The 22,259-nt window shown below is 38.6% G+C and overlaps 1 long non-coding RNA gene across 1 annotated transcript; it reads left to right on the top strand.

Annotated features, from left to right (window-relative positions):
• Positions 1 to 11,735: 11,735 nt before the first annotated feature.
• Positions 11,736 to 18,246, top strand: LOC125093330 (uncharacterized). Its single transcript, XR_007125210.1, has 3 exons — positions 11,736 to 11,907; positions 12,760 to 12,893; positions 17,253 to 18,246. It is a non-coding gene; the product is annotated as an uncharacterized LOC125093330 (long non-coding RNA).
• Positions 18,247 to 22,259: the final 4,013 nt, after the last annotated feature.

Raw genomic sequence — 22,259 nt, forward strand, 5'->3', positions numbered from 1 at the left:
CAGCCACCCAGCTGACTGCTTAAGGTGGGACTGGACACACTGCCCTTGTTTTTTTCCTCACCTGAGCCCTCATACAACACCGCGATCATGAAACTCTGTGAAACCCCCTCTTCACAGCATTTCTCATTATCTGCCTGGCCCTCCCTGGAGCCCATCGCAGCATCTGCTCAGGCCCTCGTGACCTTATACTTTGATGACTGCTGTAGGGTCCTAAGGTCTTGCCGCCTACATCCTCAATCTGTTCTTCATTCAAGTGTCAAAAGAATAGTACAAAAATGCATATCGTGTTACTGCCTTTAAAGCCATCAATGGCCCTTCTGGTTCTCAGGCTAAAGTCCAAACTTCTGTGTATCCCTCCAGTATTTCCTACTTTCCTGCCTTTCAACCCTTCCTCTTGCTAACAGTCCCTCTTGCTGCACTTCACACTCCCGCCCTACCAGACTACTTACAACTCCTTCAACTCCGTATGTGTCTTCAAACCTCCCTGCTTCGGCTCACACTGCTCTCGGCTTGAAGTGCCTTTACTCATCTTTCCAGTCTCAATTCACAGACCGACCTGTCTCTGAAGCTTTTTGGGATCACTGCGCCTCTGCCCCAAATAGAACTGACCTTTTCCTTCTTTCTGTTCCCACTGCTTCCAGGGCAGACTGCTTCTAGCGCACTTTTGTTCTGGTGATCCCATCAGTCTGGCACGATTGTTTCCTCAGCACAAACACAATTCATTGACCACACTTACTATCCACCATGAGTAGGGCTGTGGCCAAATGTTGGAGAAGTGGAAAAGGCAAATAAAACAATCTTTGCCTTCATAATTTATTTATGGCCATAAAATAAAACCTTTCAGTCCCAAAGCTCTCCCAGGATTTACCTCGAAGCTAATATAGTTTTAGCTAGTTTAAGGTAGTTTAAGGGACCTGATTTATAGAAGTCTCTTTTACCCTGTACTAATTTTATTTTTTAGATTTTAGGTCATTTTTTCTTAAAGGAGTCCCCGAATTGTATGCATTTCAGGCCCCCCACAATCTGTACCCATCCCTGGTTCCAGGACTGTGGTCAGAAATTTTTGGAAACAAAGCTTAAAGAAAAGTCAGTAGTGATTTGGGGAGGGTTGGTGGATGGTGGAACAGGTTTCCTCCTGGGCTGGCCCTGAGTAGTGAGTGGGAGTGACTCAAAGCCTCCCCCTCAGAGTCCCTTGGAGTGAAGCAGGATGGTGACCAACCTCTGACAGAGTCTTCTACAGTCTCCCTCCTCTTCTACCTCCCACAATCCATAAAAGAGGAGTGAATTAGAGAACAAGGGGAAAAAAGAAATATAACAGGGCACCTGGGTGGCTCAGTTGGTTAAGTGTCTGCCTTCGGCTCAGGTCATGATCTCAGGGTCCTAGGATCCAGTCCCACATCTGGCTTCCTGCTCAGCCGAGAGTCTACTTCTCCCTCTGCCTTTCTCCCCAACTTGTGTTCTCTCTCTCAAAAATAAACAAAATCTTAAAAAAAGAAAGAAAGAAAAGAAAAATAAATACTTCAAAAATAGGAGAAAACCATGATTCTGAGCTACTAATAGAAAAGGTATCACTCCAGCTTACTCAATGTTGTCTGGTTTATAAGGATCCTGTGGCTTGACAATCGTTTCAGAATAAAACATGTTTGTTGTGGCTGGGAAGCGAAGGGACAAGGGAAGTTGGAGGCAAGAGGAAAAGAGAGGAAGGACATGTGACAATGGCGAAGAATGTGACTAATGAGCCCCATTCTTCTTTGTGCCACTTGTGGCTTCCCTGAACATGGAGAAAGGAATAATGGGCTGGGACCTGTCATATGCATTCCTTCTTCCTACCCCACCCCTCCTTCAGCATTTCCTGCAGAAGCAAGTCAGGCCCTGGCAAAATAGCTCCATGTGGCAATAGGAAGAGTAAGACGCAGACTGGTAGTTGGGGGTGGGGATCTGAGTCCAGCTCTTGGTCTGGCCTGAGCAGGATTCACACTGCGAGGCCCAAGCACAGTGAGGACTATGGGGCCACCATGGCTCTCATTCTAGAATTCATATTAATGTTTTTAAGTGACACATAAGTTACCCATATGCTGAAATTATGCTATTTTTCTAGATTCTGTGATCTTCACATTTTGGACATGCTGAGTACAGCCAGACTTTCTCCCTCCCTGTTTTGTGTTGGTTTTGCCTATTCTAACACCATCCTGGGCCTTACTGATGGTGACCTTGGGAGAGTCCCTCACCACTCTGGGTCTGGTTACTCATCATCTGGTTACTATGAAGTTGGTATGTCATGTTCCTTTAATTCCTGAGTCCCTTGGAGTTCTCTTTAATCTTTCAAAAAAAAGTTAAAATACTTCTGCTCTGGCTTGTGTGTCCTAATGACTTGCACAGAGTAGAGACTTCTAGTCTGGATGAGAGAAGACATCCTGTGTATGCAGTGATACATCTGATTTTACTCATTCTACAAATATTTACTGAATACCTACCATTTAACAGCTGTTGAGTGTACAGTGATGAGCAGAGCAGATAGACTCCTTACCTTGTCCAGTTTACTTCCATGGTGGTGGAACCTAGGATCAGCCCACATGTCTGGTTTCTAGAACCTCCCGTCTCGATCACAATCTAGCATGCTGGTGAGGAGCATGACTCTGCAGTCACACAGCTCAGGTTCAAATCCCAGTTCTGTCACTTCCTTGCTTGGAGACCTTGAGCAAGTTCCCCAAGTTCTCTGTCCTATGATTTCCTGTCTTTAAAACCAGGCTCACAATAGCAAGTCCTCATGCCCATGGTGTCTCCTGACGTGCTTGGGTTATTGGTGTGACTCTTGTGATGGGCTTGTGCACCTGCTCAGGAGCAGAGATGGTGGGCTCAGAGAGACTGCTGCAAGCTGGCTCCACAGCTCAGGCCTAGACTTTGGCCTAAGAGGGAATGAAGATTCTCTCCCCGGTTTGTGTCTTACTCTGGCATGTGGGTTAAGCCATACTACCCTAATGCCATTCTGAGTTTTTTAAGAGAAAGCAGCCTTTTTAGTTTTTACTCAGGGCCCATTCTGTCTTCCCCACCCTTCTCCTCTCTGGTTGAAAAAGTATCCTTAGGGGCTTAAATTAGGAGATCGTATGCAAATGTAACCCAAATTTCCTCTGTTCCCTGGTCTTTCTCTTTGAGTTCCCCAACCTCCTTCTCCACCCAAAAAATTAATGAATCCACTCCCCCAAAAAATACTGTTGAGAACTGTGGAATTTATACAAGATTTTATGGGGGAAAAAAGGAGGAGGGAAGTAATAGCACATACTCTACAGCTGACTGCTTGAAAATTCCCAATTGACATTTTTCCATTTCTCTTCTCCAGATTCCCCTTTCTGATCAGGTTACTAGCAAAAGTTCCCCTCCCGGCAGGGCCCAGCCTCATTGTGCCTCTCTTCCATTACCAGTACCCTTCCTCCTTGGAAGATGGTGGGTGTTACAAACACCAACAAAAATTCCTATTACACAAGTAACAGATGTGACTTCATATTCAAAACACCCACTGGCCCATTACGACCAAAGCTTTGTCACTAGGTGCCATTTGTCTACCATCTGCTTTTATGTGGTGAAAGGGAAGAAGGACCAGACCTTCAGAATCAACCCTGCACCAAAAGGCCTCTCAGCCTCTCATGAAATAGCCTCCAGACAGGCCAGCTCTCCTTCTGCCAGAGATGACTAGCGGGGACTAAGCTTTAACCATCACTGAAACAAAAATGCTGGTCTATTTTCTTCCCATCTTATCCATCCAAAGCAACTTTACTGTTTACAACTCAAGGTTTTGCCAAGTGCATTTAATTTTCATCACTGTCCTTCAGGTTTCAAACTGTTGTGATCATTCTTTCCAGCCTCCCACCCTCAACAAAACCATCTGCTTCCCACCTGTTTTCTTAGCACCACCATATGACTTTACCTGTCACTCAACATAGTTCATTTACGGTTATGGTTCCTATTTTGCATGTCCTCTAGTAGAATATAAGTTCTGTGAGAACTGGGATTGGGGCTGCTGCATCCCCAGCACTCCACACAGTTCTTGACCCAGTTAGGAGCTCAATATCTATTCGTTGGATTAAGGAATGAATGATCAACAAAGGCTTTAGTATTGACTCTCCTCATTATAAAGTAATAGATGTCATGGACTTCGTGGCCAGTCTCAGGTGTCAGAAAACTGGAATGCCAGATCCGTTAGGGCTAAGGATCCACTCACTGTGCTTTTATAAAGTTCATCGAAGTCGTGGTTAACTTCAGAATTCTCTTCTTCCCAGTGACTCTGCCGGGGAGCCATAGAAGATGCCACTGTGAATTTACTCCATTCTTTCTCTTGTCCTTCATAACCATAAAGCAACCCCCCGCCCCCAACGTATAAGCTCTGGAGGCAAATGGACATGGGTGTGAAACTCACTTTCACCACTTACTGGCTTTATGATCTTGAAAAATTAATGTCTTTCAGTTTCATTTTTCTTATTATAAGATGAGGACATCTATATCCACCTCATCAGACTGTCAGAGAATTAAGTGGTACAACTAAGCCCTCCTGGTTCATAGCAGAGCTTTGGTAAATAGGAAACCTGTTAAACTTCCCTACTCACCTCTTTCCCATAAGTCACATTATTACTCTACCCCAGAAGTTCAAAAGCCCCAAAATGCTCACGACTGGGTTTTTCTGTACCTTTTGCTATTTGCAATTTATGATTCTCTGCTGCCCCATCCCTCCCCCCAACATTCCCCATCCCCAGAGCTGCTATTAAGACTTTTTTTTTTTTAAATCTTAGCATTTCATTGTGATATATTTAGGTATAGATATCATTTTATAGTTCCTATTTGGGCTTCTTTAGTTTTCTTGATACCTTTTACCAGGCCTCAGTCATTATCTTTACAGAAAAAAACTGCTGTCTCATTCTCTCTCTTATCCTTCTGGGATGCTGACTAGATTTACTTTGGATTCAACCTCCATTTCTCTCATCCTCTCCTTTTCCCCTTCCTTCTCATTTACTCACTGAACTGACAATATCTTCAGGTCTAGAGTATTAATTCTCTCATAAACTGTGTTAACCCACTATCGAACCCATGCATTTAGTTCTTCACTTCACTTGTAGGCTCTGGTTGATTTGATTCTGTTTTAATTGTGCTTGCTTTTTACTTCTAATTTAAAAACTCTTCTTTTTTATGCCTTAAAATCTATAATTCATACTTCTTATAAGATATGTGTGTCTATTAACTGCAAAATAATCGCAGACGTCTCTGCCTCTTGATTGTCAGCTCTCACTCCTGGTATTTTGTTTCCTTATGTGTTTTGTTGTTTTTTAATGAGAAGCTCCTATCCCTTGGGTCTTTATCAGTGGGGACTCTTTAAGGTGTGTCTGAAAAAGACTCCCACCTGTTTCTGCCAAGTGCCTTAGCACTACTAGTCTTGGATCACTTGAAACTAACTTGACTTAAGATGTTTCAGGCCACCACTGGTAGTGGGAGTTCTGTCTTCAAACATATGAAAAAACATATAAAGGTTAGTTTATGGTTAGAAATTCTTGGGAGACTTTTTTTTTTTTAAATTCAGCTTATCGTCAAGGTTTAATACAGGTAGTTTTTCTTGAAATACCTAGGGAGGGGCAGCGTGCATGGTACATACAAGTTTATTTCTGGTTCACACTTTTAATTAGAGTACAATCCTTTGGTGTTCAGTTTTATGGAGTGGGGGGGTGCCTCTTACTAAGCTTCCCATGTTAGGCAAGCCCTCGGCTTCCTTTCCCATCCCCATAAAACTGCAAAGAATCAAAAATTAACCCTGAGGTTCATCCAGGTCAGGAAAAGCCCTCAAATGATGTCCTTTGTTCACCTCTCTGGATTCAGTCCCACCTTCATATAATTCACAGCCCGAGTATTCCAGCTTGTGAATACAATCAAGCCTTTTTGTCAACTGACATTGTGAGTCGTTTTTAGCAACAGGCTCAGTCTGGGCACCCAAAACACCAGGTTGACCTTCACAGTTTGTGCAGTCTAATATTGAATCAGGTCGCCTGATGATCCTGCTTGGTAATCAGCCTAATACAGCATCACAGTGTTTAAATCTTTATGCTAAGATTTACATTTCAATGAGTCGGGTGTGTTGTCTTTTTTCTACTCTTTTTGCCTGAAGCAACAAAACATTGTTGTAGAAGAAACCAAGATGAAGAAGATACAGTTAACAAAGAGCCTGGATTTTGGAGCCCTTAAAGGAGTCCAAGCCAGGGCTTAGACTGTTTTCATTGCCTTGCCCTGCTTAAGATTCCAGAGGGTTGGCCTTCACATTAGCAAAGTTGATTGTTTACAAATGTTTGAACATTTTTCACTGACCCCATGATCGGGTGTGCCTTTGGAAGAACAAAAGACGAATAAGCTAAATAAATTAAAATTTATCCTCATTTTGAAGGAAATAGAAAATAGGTAATAAAAAATGGAAGTAGGAATATATACCTGGATTCCAGTTTGTGAATTTTTTTTTTCCACAACACAAAGCCTTTCCAGAGACCCTAAAATAGAGGGTGAAACTAGTAATCTGGGAGGGAAGAGAGGATCACCTAACTAAACCCTCTTCCATTCCTGATGAGGAAACCAAATTCCAGAGAAATTATGTGACCTGTTTAACATCATACAATAGAAACTATTTCAGGACTGGGTCTCCTGATTCCTAGGAACTGATTCAACTCTACCATGCTGTCATATACTATGTAGTTTCTGTTTTACCAGAAAATGAGAAACATGCACAATAAACTTGGTAGATTTTATAGATTTAGTTTATTTTGCACACCTCATAACAGAGATTTGTGAAAAACAAAAACAATCTACTGGAACTCAAATACTCAATGAAAAACAGCAGCTTAAAAAACCTTTCCACTGCATGGGATAGGCTAATCTTTTTATTTTCCAGTATCTTAGTTGTCCTTGCTAGTTCAGTATGTAGAAAACTAGAATACATCAATGTTACTTGGAGATGCCATCATTATTAAAGATAAAACTCTTATTATTTACATATGTTACATTTTGAAATAAACAGAAATTCATTTACATATTTAGAAATAAGTATCTTTCATCAGGCTTCTCTGGCATTATCACAATTTATAAGACACATATAAATTATAGCCAAGAAACTAGAGCTACAGGTGAGATTGAATGTGAACTGGAGACCTGCCCAGAGTAAATCTCAAAACTCAATTAATAAATGAGGTCAGAGGTTGACACAGAGAGAAGGATCAAGTATTGTCATCACTACTCATGATAAGACAGTAGCAAATCACCTTGACTGACATACCATGAAAGTCTATTGGGCATTAGAACCCCATCACAACAATGATCATGTCAGGACAGCTCTGATGCATCAGATTTGATGCATCTACTCATAACACGTGAATGATTGCATATTGAGAGTCACATTTTTACCTTTATAAGATGTTATGCAATTGTGAATTTCTCTCTAAGGGAACAATAATAACATACACTTGACATTATTTTTGGACACATTAGCATTTTAACTTCCTATTTCAAAAACACAATCCAAGATTCTAATAGATAACCCAGGCTCTTTGCTGCCAGTACATTCCAGTCTCCCCAGGTTCACAGAATTTTTAGTCACCTAAGAGTAATCAGATCCAGCAGAGATTTTTGTTTGTTTTCTTTTGTTTTAAGAATAGACATAGAAAGTTCATTTATTTAGTACGGGTTTTATTCCACATCTGCAAGAAATCAAAGTTAGTATGGAAAGTATCTCCGGCATGGATAAGTTGTGAAATCAAAAGAATTGCATGTATCGGGAGTGTTTACTTTTTGGATAAAGCCTCATGAACAAAAACCTAAGACAGGGTATGCATAATACACATTAATAATAACAAGTAAAATGCTCAGTCAACAAAATATAAAAGGGAGTTACTCTACAGAAATTAAACTCCATAGGATATGGAATAAATGAATGATAAAGAATGTCAACATTATTAGCAAACATTACCAAGAGTACTGAGCAGTATACTAGGTAACTATTTGTGAAAAATAACTAATAAAAGAAATACTGTTTCTTGCTGACAGAGTTTCTTCTCCAAAATGAACACAATGATACAGATGCTAGGAAAGAAACAGTGGACACATTTTTAGTAGTATTGCCAAAGAAAAAATTCCTTTAAGCTAACCTTTATTTCCAAAATTTGTTGAGCTATTTTTAGGACTTTTCCTCCAAATGGAAATTTGATGAATATGAAGAAAAATGTTAATGGAAGAAACAAATCAGAGGACTGAGTTTACAGAAAATGGAGGAAGGATAATAAAAAACAGAAGATTGAATCAGAGAGGGTGAAGGATAAGATGGTACCAGAGAGGATCCATCCATTCATTCTCTCTTCCACAAATATTTATTGAGACTCTTGTTATGTGCCAGCCATTCTTCTAGGCACTGGGGTTAAGACAGGGAACAGAACAAAATACTTTCTTTTGTGGGATTTATATTCCCACAACCACAGAGGTTGGCCAACATCTTCTATAAAGTTCCAGATAACACATATTTTAGGCTTTGTGGGCCTCATAGTCTCTGTCACAGCTACTCAACTCATATGTGGGAAAGCTGTCATTGAAAGACATACAAGTGGCCATGTTTGTGTTCCAAAAAAATTTTATTTACTCAAACAGATGGCAGGCTGATTTGGCCCTCAGGCCATAGTTCGCCAACCTCTGTTCTAAGTGGAAGGAAATGGATAAATATAGAATATCATCTCAGGTCATTATAAATGCCTTGAGAAAAGTAGAACAGGCCAAGGGGATAGAAGGTAATGGTGAGGAGGAACTGCTAGTCTAGATTGTTAGAAAAAGTCTTTTTCATGATAACAAAGCAGAGAACCTGAATGAAACAAGGCTGTCGGACAGGATGGGATCCAGGGCTCGAGTGGAGGGCTTGACTCTAAACAGGAGTGTGGACAAAGAATCTCTTATAATAGGAAAGAAGGCAAAATTTAACATTGCAGAAGCAGTAAGTTGGCATATATGGTTGGGGGAATACTGGTGTTTTTTCTGATCACTGATGGAAGGTGGTAAGTAAGGTAGGGTCACACTTAACACACTTACCACCTCTTATTTTTGTCCTCTACCTGCTGAAGACAGTAAGTTCAGTAACTATTGAGGGTAAATAAGAAATTACAGAAGGACATTTTATAGCATTTTTAAAGGAGCAGAGGAATGACTAGTGTTTGGTGCAACAGCTTTGAGAAATGCCATGTGACCTGGACGCAGGAGTCAGAAGGAACATGTATGCTGGTGTGTAGTGAGCATTGTCACCCAAAGAAGGTAGGAAGTGATCAGATGAGTTTTAGAAACATTCTTAGAAGTTTAAATTTTATTTCATCAGCAATATTGTCACTCCATGGGGATCCTGCAGTGTTTTGTGAAAGGGGAAGTAAAAGGTGATATTTCAGGAAAGTGAAACTGTCTATCAATGTCTGCTGTCCTAAGAGAAACCAACAAAGAGGCCTGCCCTTCCAGCTCCATTGGTGTCCTCTCTGGCTTGCCCCACAAAATATTTCAAAGTACAAGCCAACAAAGCAAATTTTATGCAATTAAAGCTCATGAGAAAAATTACGATAAAGACAACTGCTATACAGGGAATAATATGATAATAGAGAATTGGGAACAGACAGAGAAAAATCAACTGGATGATTAAGAATGATCAGTACACACACAGAATTAATATTTATAATTTCATGATAAATGAATTCTAGAAATCACTCATGCCCAGACAACAATGATACTGTGTGAGTCAGCGCTAACAGTGCCCTTCCTGAAACATTACATCATAACACGTAGATATCCAATGGGAGAAAACTATATTTCTAAATAAGAGAGCAATGGGTCATGCTGCCTTATTCCTTATGCTTACTTATAGCTTGATTCAAGACTGCCTGAAGTTTAAAACCTTTGTTCTGCAGGAGCAATCTACTCTTCAGGCAAAGTTTGTCCAAAGAAATTAGCAACTGACAAGGAACCTTCACTTTTAGATTTGACATCTCATAATAAAACCAAGAGGTTTACATGTCAACCATATGAAATAAAACCTAATTCAAGGTGATGTCATTTCAGAGAGCAGCAGTGGTGGTCAGAACAAGCCTATTTGCCCTGCATGAAAAGCCCATGGGTTTGAAGGTGGCACACTGGCAAAAAGGTAGATAAGCATCTAACACTTATAACCAGGAAGTTTCTTATTCTCTTTTGGCTGACTCTGTTGTAATCCTGAGTAAGTGACTTACTTAAGTTCCAAACACTCAACTTCCTTCTATCTAGAAACAATGATCTGATACAAAGAAATCCTAAAAATATGAGACAAAACAATTTCTCATTTATAACTACCAGCAGCTAACAGTAGTAGGTGACTACTACTAAGGAAGAAAAAAAAAAAGAAACTATCCATAAGGCGAAAGTAATTCACTCATTATCAGAGTATCTCTACCACCACATTACAAATATGTCCTCTAGAAATGTTCTTTTTGAGCTATTCTAATACAGGCACTGGAATAGTTAATTCAAGAGATGGGGTTCAATGATGTCCACACAAACAGTTTTTCAAACTGTGGCTCTTTGTCTAGGTGGGAGTAAGTGTGCCAGGGTCTGTTTTTGAACTATTACAGTATATTCATGAATTTAAATCCTAATCTGCTAGCTTAATTAAAGAACTCTCACAAAATACAACCAATGTAAGTTCAGAGCTCTAGTTTGGGAAGAATGCCCTTACTAAGATGCAAATTAGTGATGAGGAAGAATTAGGGCTCTAAGCAGATCTCCTTTCCACAATATTTTAGAATGTAAATTTTAAAAATTGTTTTATTATTATTTTTAATAAGCCCCCAAAAAGGAAAGAGTGTAACGTAGGGGTTAAGTATGTAGTCTTGGTTGTTTAGTAGCTGTAGGTGAGGGAAGGCTACTTAATTGCGTAGTCCCAGACTTCTCATTTGCAAAATGGGGGTAGTTATGCGTAATGCGTGCATATTGCTGCGAAGTTTCAACAAGTAAAATACATGTATAAAAATTACACATATATAATATACATATATAGCAATTAATGCAAATATCTTTTTTTATACATCTGATGTATAATTCAACTTGGTTTTTATAAGTGAGGAAAGCGTGGAGCCACGTAATGTAGTAGTTGAGAGTAATTTTATTGTTGACTTTTCAGCTACTCAGAGCCTTTAACAAAATATTTAGGAAGAAGTGATTTCCTAAATTCTTCAAAATCATCTACCAAATTTAAAGTGGGTATCACACTTAGTGTTTTTCCTCTCTACTCCAAATTCTATAGCTTACCTCTATGTATTATTTCAGATCCCCCAAATATTAAAATTTCCAGTTATTCTGGAGAGGTTATTTGTGCATCAGACATCAAAATGTCGGTCATTGTCCTGGCAGCTCATATCTTGGAATATAAGAGTGTAGCAAAGCAGGACTACTATAGGAAAATGGGTATTAAAAAAATAGAGACACTAATCCTTACCTTCTTTAACCTCAGAGTCTAAACAATCAAGCCTTGTAATTACATGGCACATTGTACTTTGTCCAGTAAGAATGTAACAACAAACGGCACTTGTAACAAACAGTTTTCTGCGAGCCAATGGCAGGCCTCCCTGATCATCTCATTTCCTCAGCCAGGACTTGAGACATCAGGTGACTTGACAGTGAAAAAGAAATCACATCCATATTCATGGTAAGTCCATAAACCAGGATGACGAGTAACTTGGAAACTCAAGCAAGGGTCTGCCTCCCTTTTATTGTTTTCACCTCTGGCTTCTATTGCCTTTTACTACCTCTACTGATGGCAGTAGAAGCCCTGAGCGTGGTAAGGAAAAAAGATACAGCTAAAACTGACTTGGCACTGAGTCCTGTCACACAGCATTGCAGGTCAGTGAGAACACAAGCAGAATTTGACTTGACCTTCTATAACTCTCCACTGTAATCTTTTTTTTTTTTTTTTCCCTCCGCTGTATTCTTGGTCACTCTCTTAATTGAATTATGGATTGCAGGTTGGTTTTGTCTTTCATATTCTTCATTGAATATTTCAGTTGACTCAGTATTTATCATTGTTACTGTAGTCATTGCTATCATGCCAATTAGTTCCATGAAAATGGCCCTATCCAAATGGCCAAGGACAACTAAGCAGAGCCGTTCTCTTGTCATAAATGATATATCCTATGAATATATTAATTTATGACTATCGAGAACATGATGTGGTCCTTTAACATGAATTTCTTCACCTCAAACTTGAATTAAATTTAAAAAGACTTATCGATCATGAGAGTTATTATAAAGGATATAAGAACTACGAGGCTTGAACAAATCATTTAATTGAGTGTCCTACTTCTATGCCAAAAAAATCTTATAATTTGTTAATGATAAATTCTATATTAATTACATATATAATGCATGCATTATATGTATATAAATGCACACGGCTTTTTAGTGTAAATCTATATTTATGTTATTTGAGAATAAGAATCTGGGTCAAGGGTTCTATGACATCCAAATAGCCAAGATTTTCCATAAAACAAGTGAAAGGGAGGGGCACCTGGGTGGTTCAGTCAGTTAAGCACCTGTCTTGGCTCAGGTCCAGTCCCAGGGTCTTGGGATCTCGCCCCACGTCAGACTCCCTGCTCAGTGTGGAGTCTGCTCCTCTTTCTCCCTCTGGCACTCCCTCCTTGCTCATTCTCTCTCTCTTTCAAATAAATAAATGAAATCTTTATTAAAAAAAAAAAGCAAGTGGAATGGATTAGAAAAAAATTTCAAATGATGTTGGCATATGCAATGGTAACATACATAGTGAATTCAGAAGAGTGAAGAACTGCTTCCTGTCATTCAAGAAGAACAGCCATCTTATTCTAGTGAATATGGTGAGCAAAAGCTATAGTTATACCAAATGATCTGGCTATAGTTCTAAAACTAATTCTTCTGGGAGACCATCACAATCCATATTTGATTTTTTTTTAATGCCTCTTTTTAAAAAATTTTTTTATTTCTTTTCATCATTACAGTATTCATTGTTTTTGCACCACACGCAGTGCTCCATGCAATCCGTGCCCTCTCTAATACCCACCACCTGGTTCCCCCAACCTCTGACCCCACCCCCCGCCCCTTCAAAACCCTCAGATTGTTTTTCAGAGTCCATCCCCTCACATTTCACTTTTTTTGGCTTTTATTATTGAAATGGGGAAAATGGGATTAGAGACCTAATGGCAAAGAATTCCAGGCAGTTTTAAACGTGCAAAATCTGAACAACATCCTTCAGCCCAGAGCTTAGCTCTCCTCCGACCCCCTGGCTGTTTAGCTTTACTTACCAGAAATACCACTCTGGCATGTTCAGGAAGCATAAATCATAAGAGCCAAGAGAGAAAGTCAGAAACTTGCACCTGGCACAACTTATCTATCTAGTCTTGTCCATATAAATGAATGTCAATTCCAGAAGGACCTGAGAACCCCAAAACAGAGGCATGATAGATATTATAGTTTGGTGGAAATAGCGTGGAGATGGCTGTAAGAAAACCCATTACGATTCTGGTTCTGCCTCTTCATAGTTGTGTGAGTCAGGACCCTTGTGGGAAGTTGCAAAAACCCAACTAGAACTAGCTTAGTCAAAGGAAAAGGAGGTATTTATTGGCTCAGGAAACCAGACAGGCAGCAGGTTAAAAACACAGTTGTCATGAGGGAGAACTGGATCAGGGACATGAGTCCTGCCAGGTCAGCTTCCTTCTCTCGGACCGGCACTCTCGATGTGCCTATGATGACAACTTTCAGCGGCTTCTTCTGGTTCCCTTAGGAACAGCTTCCCAGTCAGAGAAGAGGATCTCTCTCCACATCACCTCCCTCATTTTCCTCCATCCCTCTCTTCATCCAGGTTTTAAAAAAAAATGTGAGGAAAGATTCTAATTGCCCAGGCTCCCTTCATGTATTCATGAACTGGGACAGAAGGGTTATTATTAGTCTAGTTTAGGTAAGTGATTACTCCAAGGTCGGTTAGTGTTGCCCAGGGGACTGAGGTCACAAGATGAGGCAGCTCCCAGACAGAACACACATCAGAGGTGAGGGTAGAGAAGCAGTTTTCCATAAGAAAGTAGCTAGCACAGACACCAATTCTGCGAGTGAGGCAGCCCCAGTGGCTTGACTACCCCAGTAACTCCTACGTCCTAGGCCAAGCTCTTTAACCTCCTTATTTTCTCAAAGTATAGAGTGGGTAAAATTATGATACTTAACTCACAGAATTGTTGTGTGGAATTATTATTTTTAAAAAATATTTATTTATTTATTTGATAGAGAGATCACGAGTAGGCAGAAAGGCAGGCAGAGAGAAACGGGGGGAAGCAGGCTTCCCGCTAAGCAGAGAAGCCCGATGCGGGGCTCAATCCCAGGACCCTGAGATCATGACCTGAGCTGAAGGCAGAGGCTTAACCCACTGAGCCACTCAGGTGCCCCTGTTGTGTGAAATTGTTAAATTAATATATGATAAAGTATCTTGAAAAACATAAAATAACTTAGAAATACATTTTGTTTTTTTCCTCAGAACTAGTGGATTTCTGGAATCTGGTACAAATGAACAAAGGATTGTCTTTCCCTCAGCCCCATTTTTTGCATCAGATTCTTTGGGAAATAGCTGAATAACTATCAGGTTATTTGTAGCATGTATACCGCATCTAATGTAAAAAAGGCACATTAGCCAGAATTAGGTCCAGTAATTTAAAACATAAGCCTGAAGGAGGAAAGGTTTATTTTATTTCATCAGAAAAATACAGCTGGTTTTGTTCTATAACCTAATAACTAAATTATGGATTAGTACAAAGAAATGTGTTTTCTGGTAAATATAGCCGAATATGTATCTTGAATAAGAAAATAAACTTTCTCAGAACTCCTTGCTCCGAGCATTCTGAACCGTTTTTTTTTTTGGTACTGATTAATATCACATGAGAGACAATACAAATTTCTTGCTACCTAAAAGGAAACTGAGGTAGGAATATTTAACAGTTCCCCAACAACGGTTAGTAACATTACTCAAGTGATGACACCAAACTTAAATTCCTTGTCTTCCACCCCAAATTTCAGGACTTTCACCTATCTTCAATCCACTTTGAATTTTTGACTTTGGAATGTATACATACGGTACTTAGTTAAGTACATAAGGTAAGGATGTGGCTTGAAATGAGCACGAGGCTTCCCTGGACTAGAAGCTTCTATTGTATTTTCCTGGCAACAACTTTTATCTGGTGGGGAAGGTAAAGGAATTTAGGGAAAGGGGTGAATTTCTCCATGTCAGTTCTGCTTGAACCCACGTAGACCATTTCTTACAAAAAATGATTCTGCCTCATCTTTGACATGTTAGACAAATCTCACTCCCTCTGGGAATAGGTCTCTGAGCTCTCAAGACTGGATCAGATGACCCTCCTTTGGGTCCTAGAGAACACTGTGCTTGTTTCTTGTATCATGTATATCTCTTTCGGTCTCAAAACTCCAACAAATATGAATCAAACCAGCTTATACAAGAAAAGACCATTTTCTTCCACAATGTATATATCTTCAGTGCCTAGTAAAGTATGTGGCATTTATTCATTCAAATATTGATTAAGCATCCACAACATGCTAGGCTTTATTTTAGGAATCGTGGAGCTAATGTTTGAAACATTAACGAGTCCCATCTGCAGTTGGGACTAAGAATCAGTCTTGCACCATAAACCTGGGCCTTCCATGCCCATCAAGATACAATTGTTTCCCTTAATTATCATTGTTTTTGTCCAGCCATTTTAACTGTGCTTCTCCTTAGTTTTCTACTGGTTTCTGAAGTCCCATGCTGTGGCTAGAACTCTCCACTCAGCAAGAAATGCGCCCCTGGTTATTTACCACACAAACTTTATGAGCTCTCTGAATCACGATGCACCTGTCCTTTTAACTTCAAACAAAGCCACTGCCCATTCTCTACAGTGGTTATTTCAACTTTTATTATTCCTAAACCTCTTCAGTTACCGCTGCTATCTCTCCTTCTCCCAACAGATGATCTCACCTCTTATCTCAGGAGACATTCGATACAAACATCTGGCAATTTATATCTCCACATCTTCAAAATTACCTTCACCCATTGTTTCCTTCTTTCCTGCTTTCATTAGGGAAAAACCTCCCTTCTCCTGGGAAAAACAAAACAAAAAAACAAATAAACCAAAAAACCCCAAGCTCCTCAAGCTAAGGTCTGGTTCTCATTCTTGTCTTGTGTCTCTTTGACTTTGAAGCAAAACTTTTGTTTGAATGTGTAAGTTCCCTTATAAATCAGACCTATTAACTTTTCCATACAGAACCTAAAAATCCTTTACTGTAGCTGAAAAGGTAGCAAAGCAATGTACTCAGTAAGGGTTTCAATAAACTAGGTTTTCTTTTCTTTCTAAACCACCCTTGGCATTTTGGATGGGAGAGCTTGGGTGGAGGTGTCCTGTGGATTACAGGATCATAAGCCAAATCTCTGGCCGCTATTCACTAAACGCCAGTAACACCCCATGTCCTGACAATTAAATATCTCCAGACATTGTCAAATGCTCCCTGGGGAGGCAAAATTACCCATTTGAAAACTAGTATTATATACAATCAGAAAAAAAATGTAGGCTTTGAAAGCAAGATCAAGAGTTTCATGTTTCTGGGTTCAGATTCAGTCTGAATTATGTTTCGGTTTGAATACCATTAACCACACAGATTTCAGGGTTATTGTAGAGCTGACCCTTGAGCAACACAGGTTTGGACTGTGCACGTCCACTTATATGCAGATTTTTTACAGTACAGTGGTATAATGTATTTTCTTTTCCTTGTGATTTTCCTAATAACATTCTTTTCTCTAGCTGACTTTATTATAAGAATACAGCATACAATGCATATAACATACAAAATATGTATTGACCATTTATGTTATTGGTAAGGCTTCTGGTCAACAGTAAGCTATTAACAATTAAGTTCTGAGGGAGTCAAAAATTATACAGAGATTTTTGACAGCATGGGGTTTGGTGCCCCTAACTCCCATGATATTCAAAGGTCAACTGTATTGTGAAATTGTGGTAAAGAATTAAATAATTCAAAATTCAGCTAGGGTTCCAAGATAAAATTATGAATCACAATGAAATAACAGATCAAGAATAGAAAGATTTAAAAAATAATAAAAGTAGAAAGATCTTCATTTTGAAAGATGTATAATAAAGAAGAATTTTATCTTCTGTTTGTTCTTTCTGTAGAAAGCTTTGTTGAATGAAAAGGAAAACTGCAAAAATCTATGAAGTGACTCAGTATTCACAAAATCCTCCTTGAGAATGTCTATAAATATCTCTCCAAAGAAGCCTTTCTGAATTACACAGTTACAATAAAAACTATTACTTCCTCTTCTGATTTGTAGAAAATAAGACACAGATTAAGAAAATAAGAACTCTTCCAAACAGTATAATGAAACAGTACACATTTATTGTAATTTACAATGTTTCATTACTTAGTTGCCCTGTGTAATTCTCATACATATATTCTTACTTGCATCAACAGATTAGATACATTCATAGTCACTTCTGTTAAAAATCTGGTCAAGGGTCATTGAATACACATAGGAAATAATACCCTATATAATTTTATTTCCATGAGAAAATTCAATTTGCCATTTATTATTTCAATTCATTTTCTTTTTTCAGAAAGGGAAACTTGACAGGAACAGAGTATGTTGTAGTTAAGTGTAAGGGCTAGAGGCAAACTGTGGGGGCTTGGATGCCAGGCTCCCTCACTCTCTAATGTGTGATATTAGGATAATCACTTATCTTCTCTGTGTCTGCACCACAGAATTCAATGTAATAATGCATGTGGGGAATATAGTGCTAGTATGTCCATAGCTATCATAGCTATCATTGTCACCATGAGTAACCATCCCTGTTCCATAGCCACAGGATGAAGGCTAACCAACGTGCCAGTCAAGAACAGGGTTTATAGGACCTTACAAGAACATGACCAGGACAAACCTTATGCCAAAAGTGATAATCAACTAAAGGTGACTTTTCTTCCTAATGTACATCTGGATTCACTGGTATCTGCTTCTAGTATGATTCTAAAAATCTCTAAGGAGATTGCTGCTGATTGACTATTAACCTGATCATCAAGAAAGGAATTATCTAGGATTTAGCACATTCTTCAAATTACAAAATCTAATTTTCTTTCTTAAAAAGGTAAGATATAAAAACATATCTTAGCATTGCAAAAAAAAATAAAAGCAGAGAAAATATATGGAAATAGTGATTTCATTGATTTATTTTAAAATTGTTAAATGTCTACTATGTACAAGGAATAATTTTGCTGGGTGTTACAGAACAATACAAGATGAATGTATATGATGGCTATTATCAAGCAGTAGAGACAAATATAAAACATACATATTAGATAGCAGATTCCATATCAGAAGCATGAGTTAAATGCTGTAAGAACATAGAGGAGAAAGAGAAAATTAAATAAAATATAAGAAAATGGAAAATTTCCTTGGCTTCTAGGAAGACATATATAAGACTATCTATAGAAGGGCAGGGACAAGGAAGGGTGGATTTTCCATTACCAGCAGCTGTACTGTCTCATCTTGCCCACCTGTTAACAACCACAGTTTTGATACGGGAGATAGAGTAAAGAGGAAAAATAGCCATCAGAATAAGAAAGATTGTATGCTGAGAAGTATATGTGAAAAAGAGGATTGTCCCATTCATGATACAAAGTGAGGGAATTTATGGAGTGATTATATACATGGACACTAGAGTGCGAACTTAAAAATCCACTGTCACAAGGCAAGTGGGTGGCTCATGGGTTAAGCGTTCAACTCTTGATTTCAGCTCAGGTCATGACCTTAGGGTGGTGAGATGGAACCCCTTCTAGGGCTCAACTTGTTCCTCTCCCATCCTTGTCATGCGCCAGACCAGCCTGTGTGCACATGTGCTCTCTCTCATGTAAATAAATAAATAAATAAATAAATAAAATCTTAAAAAAAAAAAGCCACTATTAACTTTTATTTCCACGTGCTGCAATGCCTAGCATTGTCTACATGACTGAATGTGGCTCCATACTCAGGGCTTTATTTCCTGTAAAACCATTCTGATTCTCAGTATACCAGGAATAACTTTGGCATAATTGAAACAAAAAAAATAAGTGGACCAACTTTATGTGACTTCATTAACCAGCCTTTCCTTCATTATCTGGTCTTCTTCACCGTAGACAAAATTTAACTCAAGGATGATGAGCAGCAAATGTTTCCCCCACATGGCTGCTAGCCAGAAGGCTTGTTCTTTTCTTTTATATATATATATATATATATATATATATATATATATATATATTTAAATTTTTTAAATTTATTTTCAGCATAACAGTATTCATTGTTTTTGCACCACGCCAGTGCTCCATGCAATCCGTGCCCTCTCCAATACCCACCACCTGGTTCCCCCAACCTCCCAACCCCCACCCCTTCAAAACCCTCAAATTGTTTTTCAGAGTCCACAGTCTCTCATGGTTCACCTCCCCTTCCAATTTCCCTCAACTCCCTTCTCCTCTCTAACTCCCCTTGTCCTCCATGCTATTTGTTATGCTCCACAAATAAGTGAAACCATATGATAATTGACTCTTTCTGCTTGACTTATTTTACTCAGCATAATCTCTTCCAGTCCCATCCATGTTGCTACAAAAGTTGGGTATTCATCCTTTCTGATGGAGGCATAATACTCCATAGTGTATATGGACCACATCTTCCTTATCCATTCATCATAAGATACCTGGGAATAAACCTAACCAAAGAGGTAAAGGATCTGTACTTGAGGAACTACAGAACACTCATGAAAGAAATTGAAGAAGACACAAAAAGATGGAAGACCATTCCATGCTCTCGGATCGGAAGAATAAACATTGTTAAAATGTCTATACTGCCTAGAGCAATCTATACTTTTAATGCCATTCCAATCAAAATTCCACTGGTGTTTTTCAAAGAGCTGGAGCAAATAATCCTAAAGTTTGTATGGAATCAGAAGAGACCCCAAATCGCTAAGGAAATGTTGAAAAACAAAAATAAAACTGGGGGCATCATGTTACCTGATTTCAAGCTTTACTACAAAGCTGTGATCACCAAGACAGCATGATACTGGCATAAACACAGACACATAGACCAGTGGAACAGAGTAGAGAGCCCAGATATGGACCCTCAACTCTATGGTCAAATAATCTTCGACAAAATAGGAAAAATATACAGTGGAAAAAAGACAGTCTCTTCAATAAATGGTGCTGGGAAAACTGGACAGCTATATGTAGAAGAATGAAACTCGACATTCTCTTACACCGTACACAAAGATAAACTCAAAATGGATAAAAGACCTCAACGTGAGACAGGTATCCATCAGAATCCTAGAGGAGAACATAGGCAGTAACCTCTTCGATATCAGCCACAGCAACTTCTTTCAAGATATGTCTCCAAAGGCAAAGGAAACAAAAGTGAAAATGAACTTTTGGGACTTCATCAAAATCAAAAGCTTCTGCACAGCAAAGGAAACAGACAACAAAACAAAGAGGCAACCCACAGAATGGGAAAAGATATTTGCAAATGACAGTACAGACAAAAGGTTGATATCCAGGATCTATAAAGAACTCCTCAAACTCAACACACACAAAACAGACAATCATATCAAAAAATGGGCAGAAGATATGAACAGACACTTCTCCAATGAAGACATACAAATGGCTATCAGACACATGAAAAAATGTTCATCATCACTAGCCATCAGGGAGATTCAAATTAAAACCACATTGAGATATCACCTTACACCAGTTAGAATGGCCAAAATTAGCAAGACAGGAAACAACATGTGTTGGAGGGGATGTGGAGAAAGGGGAACCCTCTTACACTGTTGGTGGGAATGCAAATTGGTGCAGCCACTTTGGAGAACAGTGTGGAGATTCCTCAAGAAATTAAAAATAGAGCTTCCCTATGACCCTGCAATTGCACTACTGGGTGTTTACCCCAAAGATACTGATGTAGTGAAAAGAAGGGCCATCTGTACCCCAATGTTTATAGCAGCAATGGCCACGGTTGCCAAACTGTGGAAAGAACCAAGATGCCCTTCAACAGAAGGCTTGTTCTTAAATTGTTTGAAAGCATAGTGATTAGACGTTTTCTGTAGGAAGAGTAAGACAACAGAAAAAAGTTGTCCTGATTTTTTAGCTATGCCACCACCTCCCTCTCTACCCTCATTCATTCCCTTAATTTGTTTTCCTATATATCTCATTTGTAAATTTCCTCCTATAGTTATTTCTTAGGTTTGTAACAAACTCGGGGAATTTCTATTGTTCTTGCTCTCAGAGTAAGTTCCAGAAAATCACTATGCCTGGAAGGAAACATGGTTTACTGAACTGAAGTAGCAACTTGGAAAGGATGGCTCTAGAATATTCTAAACATATGATTTTATTAATGCAAAATGTGTAGCAGAGCAAAGTGATGAACTGCCAAAAGATATTGTGAATTTTAAAAACAAATGAAAAATCAGAAGGGATAAACTGTACTAATCTATAATACAATCACAACTAATTATTTCAAAACTCCTTTCAGTGAATAATAACATTGAGAGATTGGTTTTTAGAATGACCTTAAATAAGATCAAATAAAATTTTTGATTCTTCTCAGCAACACTTTAAATTTATTTAAGAAAAAATATTTAAAAGGCCAATGGACAATGAAGATAGTCTAATCTCCAAAATATTCATTTTGAGAAACTGTCATTTCTAAAACTGGATTGGTAAGACTGGATCTTGTAGTTCTGATGGGTAGATAGATAAATAGATGATAAATATATAGATAAATGAATAAAATGATTTAGCTATTCTTCACTTGAAATTTAGATTTGGTATTAAATACTATACCAATAGTAGATGTTTACCTTACTTTGCACTTTTCTATGATTCAGCAAAACACCCATTTCAAAAAGTCACATTTTACTCCACACTTCCTCTACCCTGCAAAGGTGCCAATGGATTACTGTTTATGAAAGTAGGAAGATGGCTTGAAAGGAAAAAGACTGGATAAATGTAAATTCTTGCCCCAACTTTACTATTTGCCATGCAACCTTCGGTAAGTCATTTAATCTTGTTGAACCTCATTTTCTCATTTGAAAATGGGGACAAAAGGATTGTTCTCTGCTTTACCCATAGAAGTGTTGGGAATGTCAAATGACATGTAAAATACTTTTATA

The sequence above is a fragment of the Lutra lutra genome, chromosome 2 (assembly GCF_902655055.1).
Source record: "Lutra lutra chromosome 2, mLutLut1.2, whole genome shotgun sequence".
NCBI classification, from domain to species: Eukaryota; Metazoa; Chordata; class Mammalia; order Carnivora; family Mustelidae; genus Lutra; species Lutra lutra.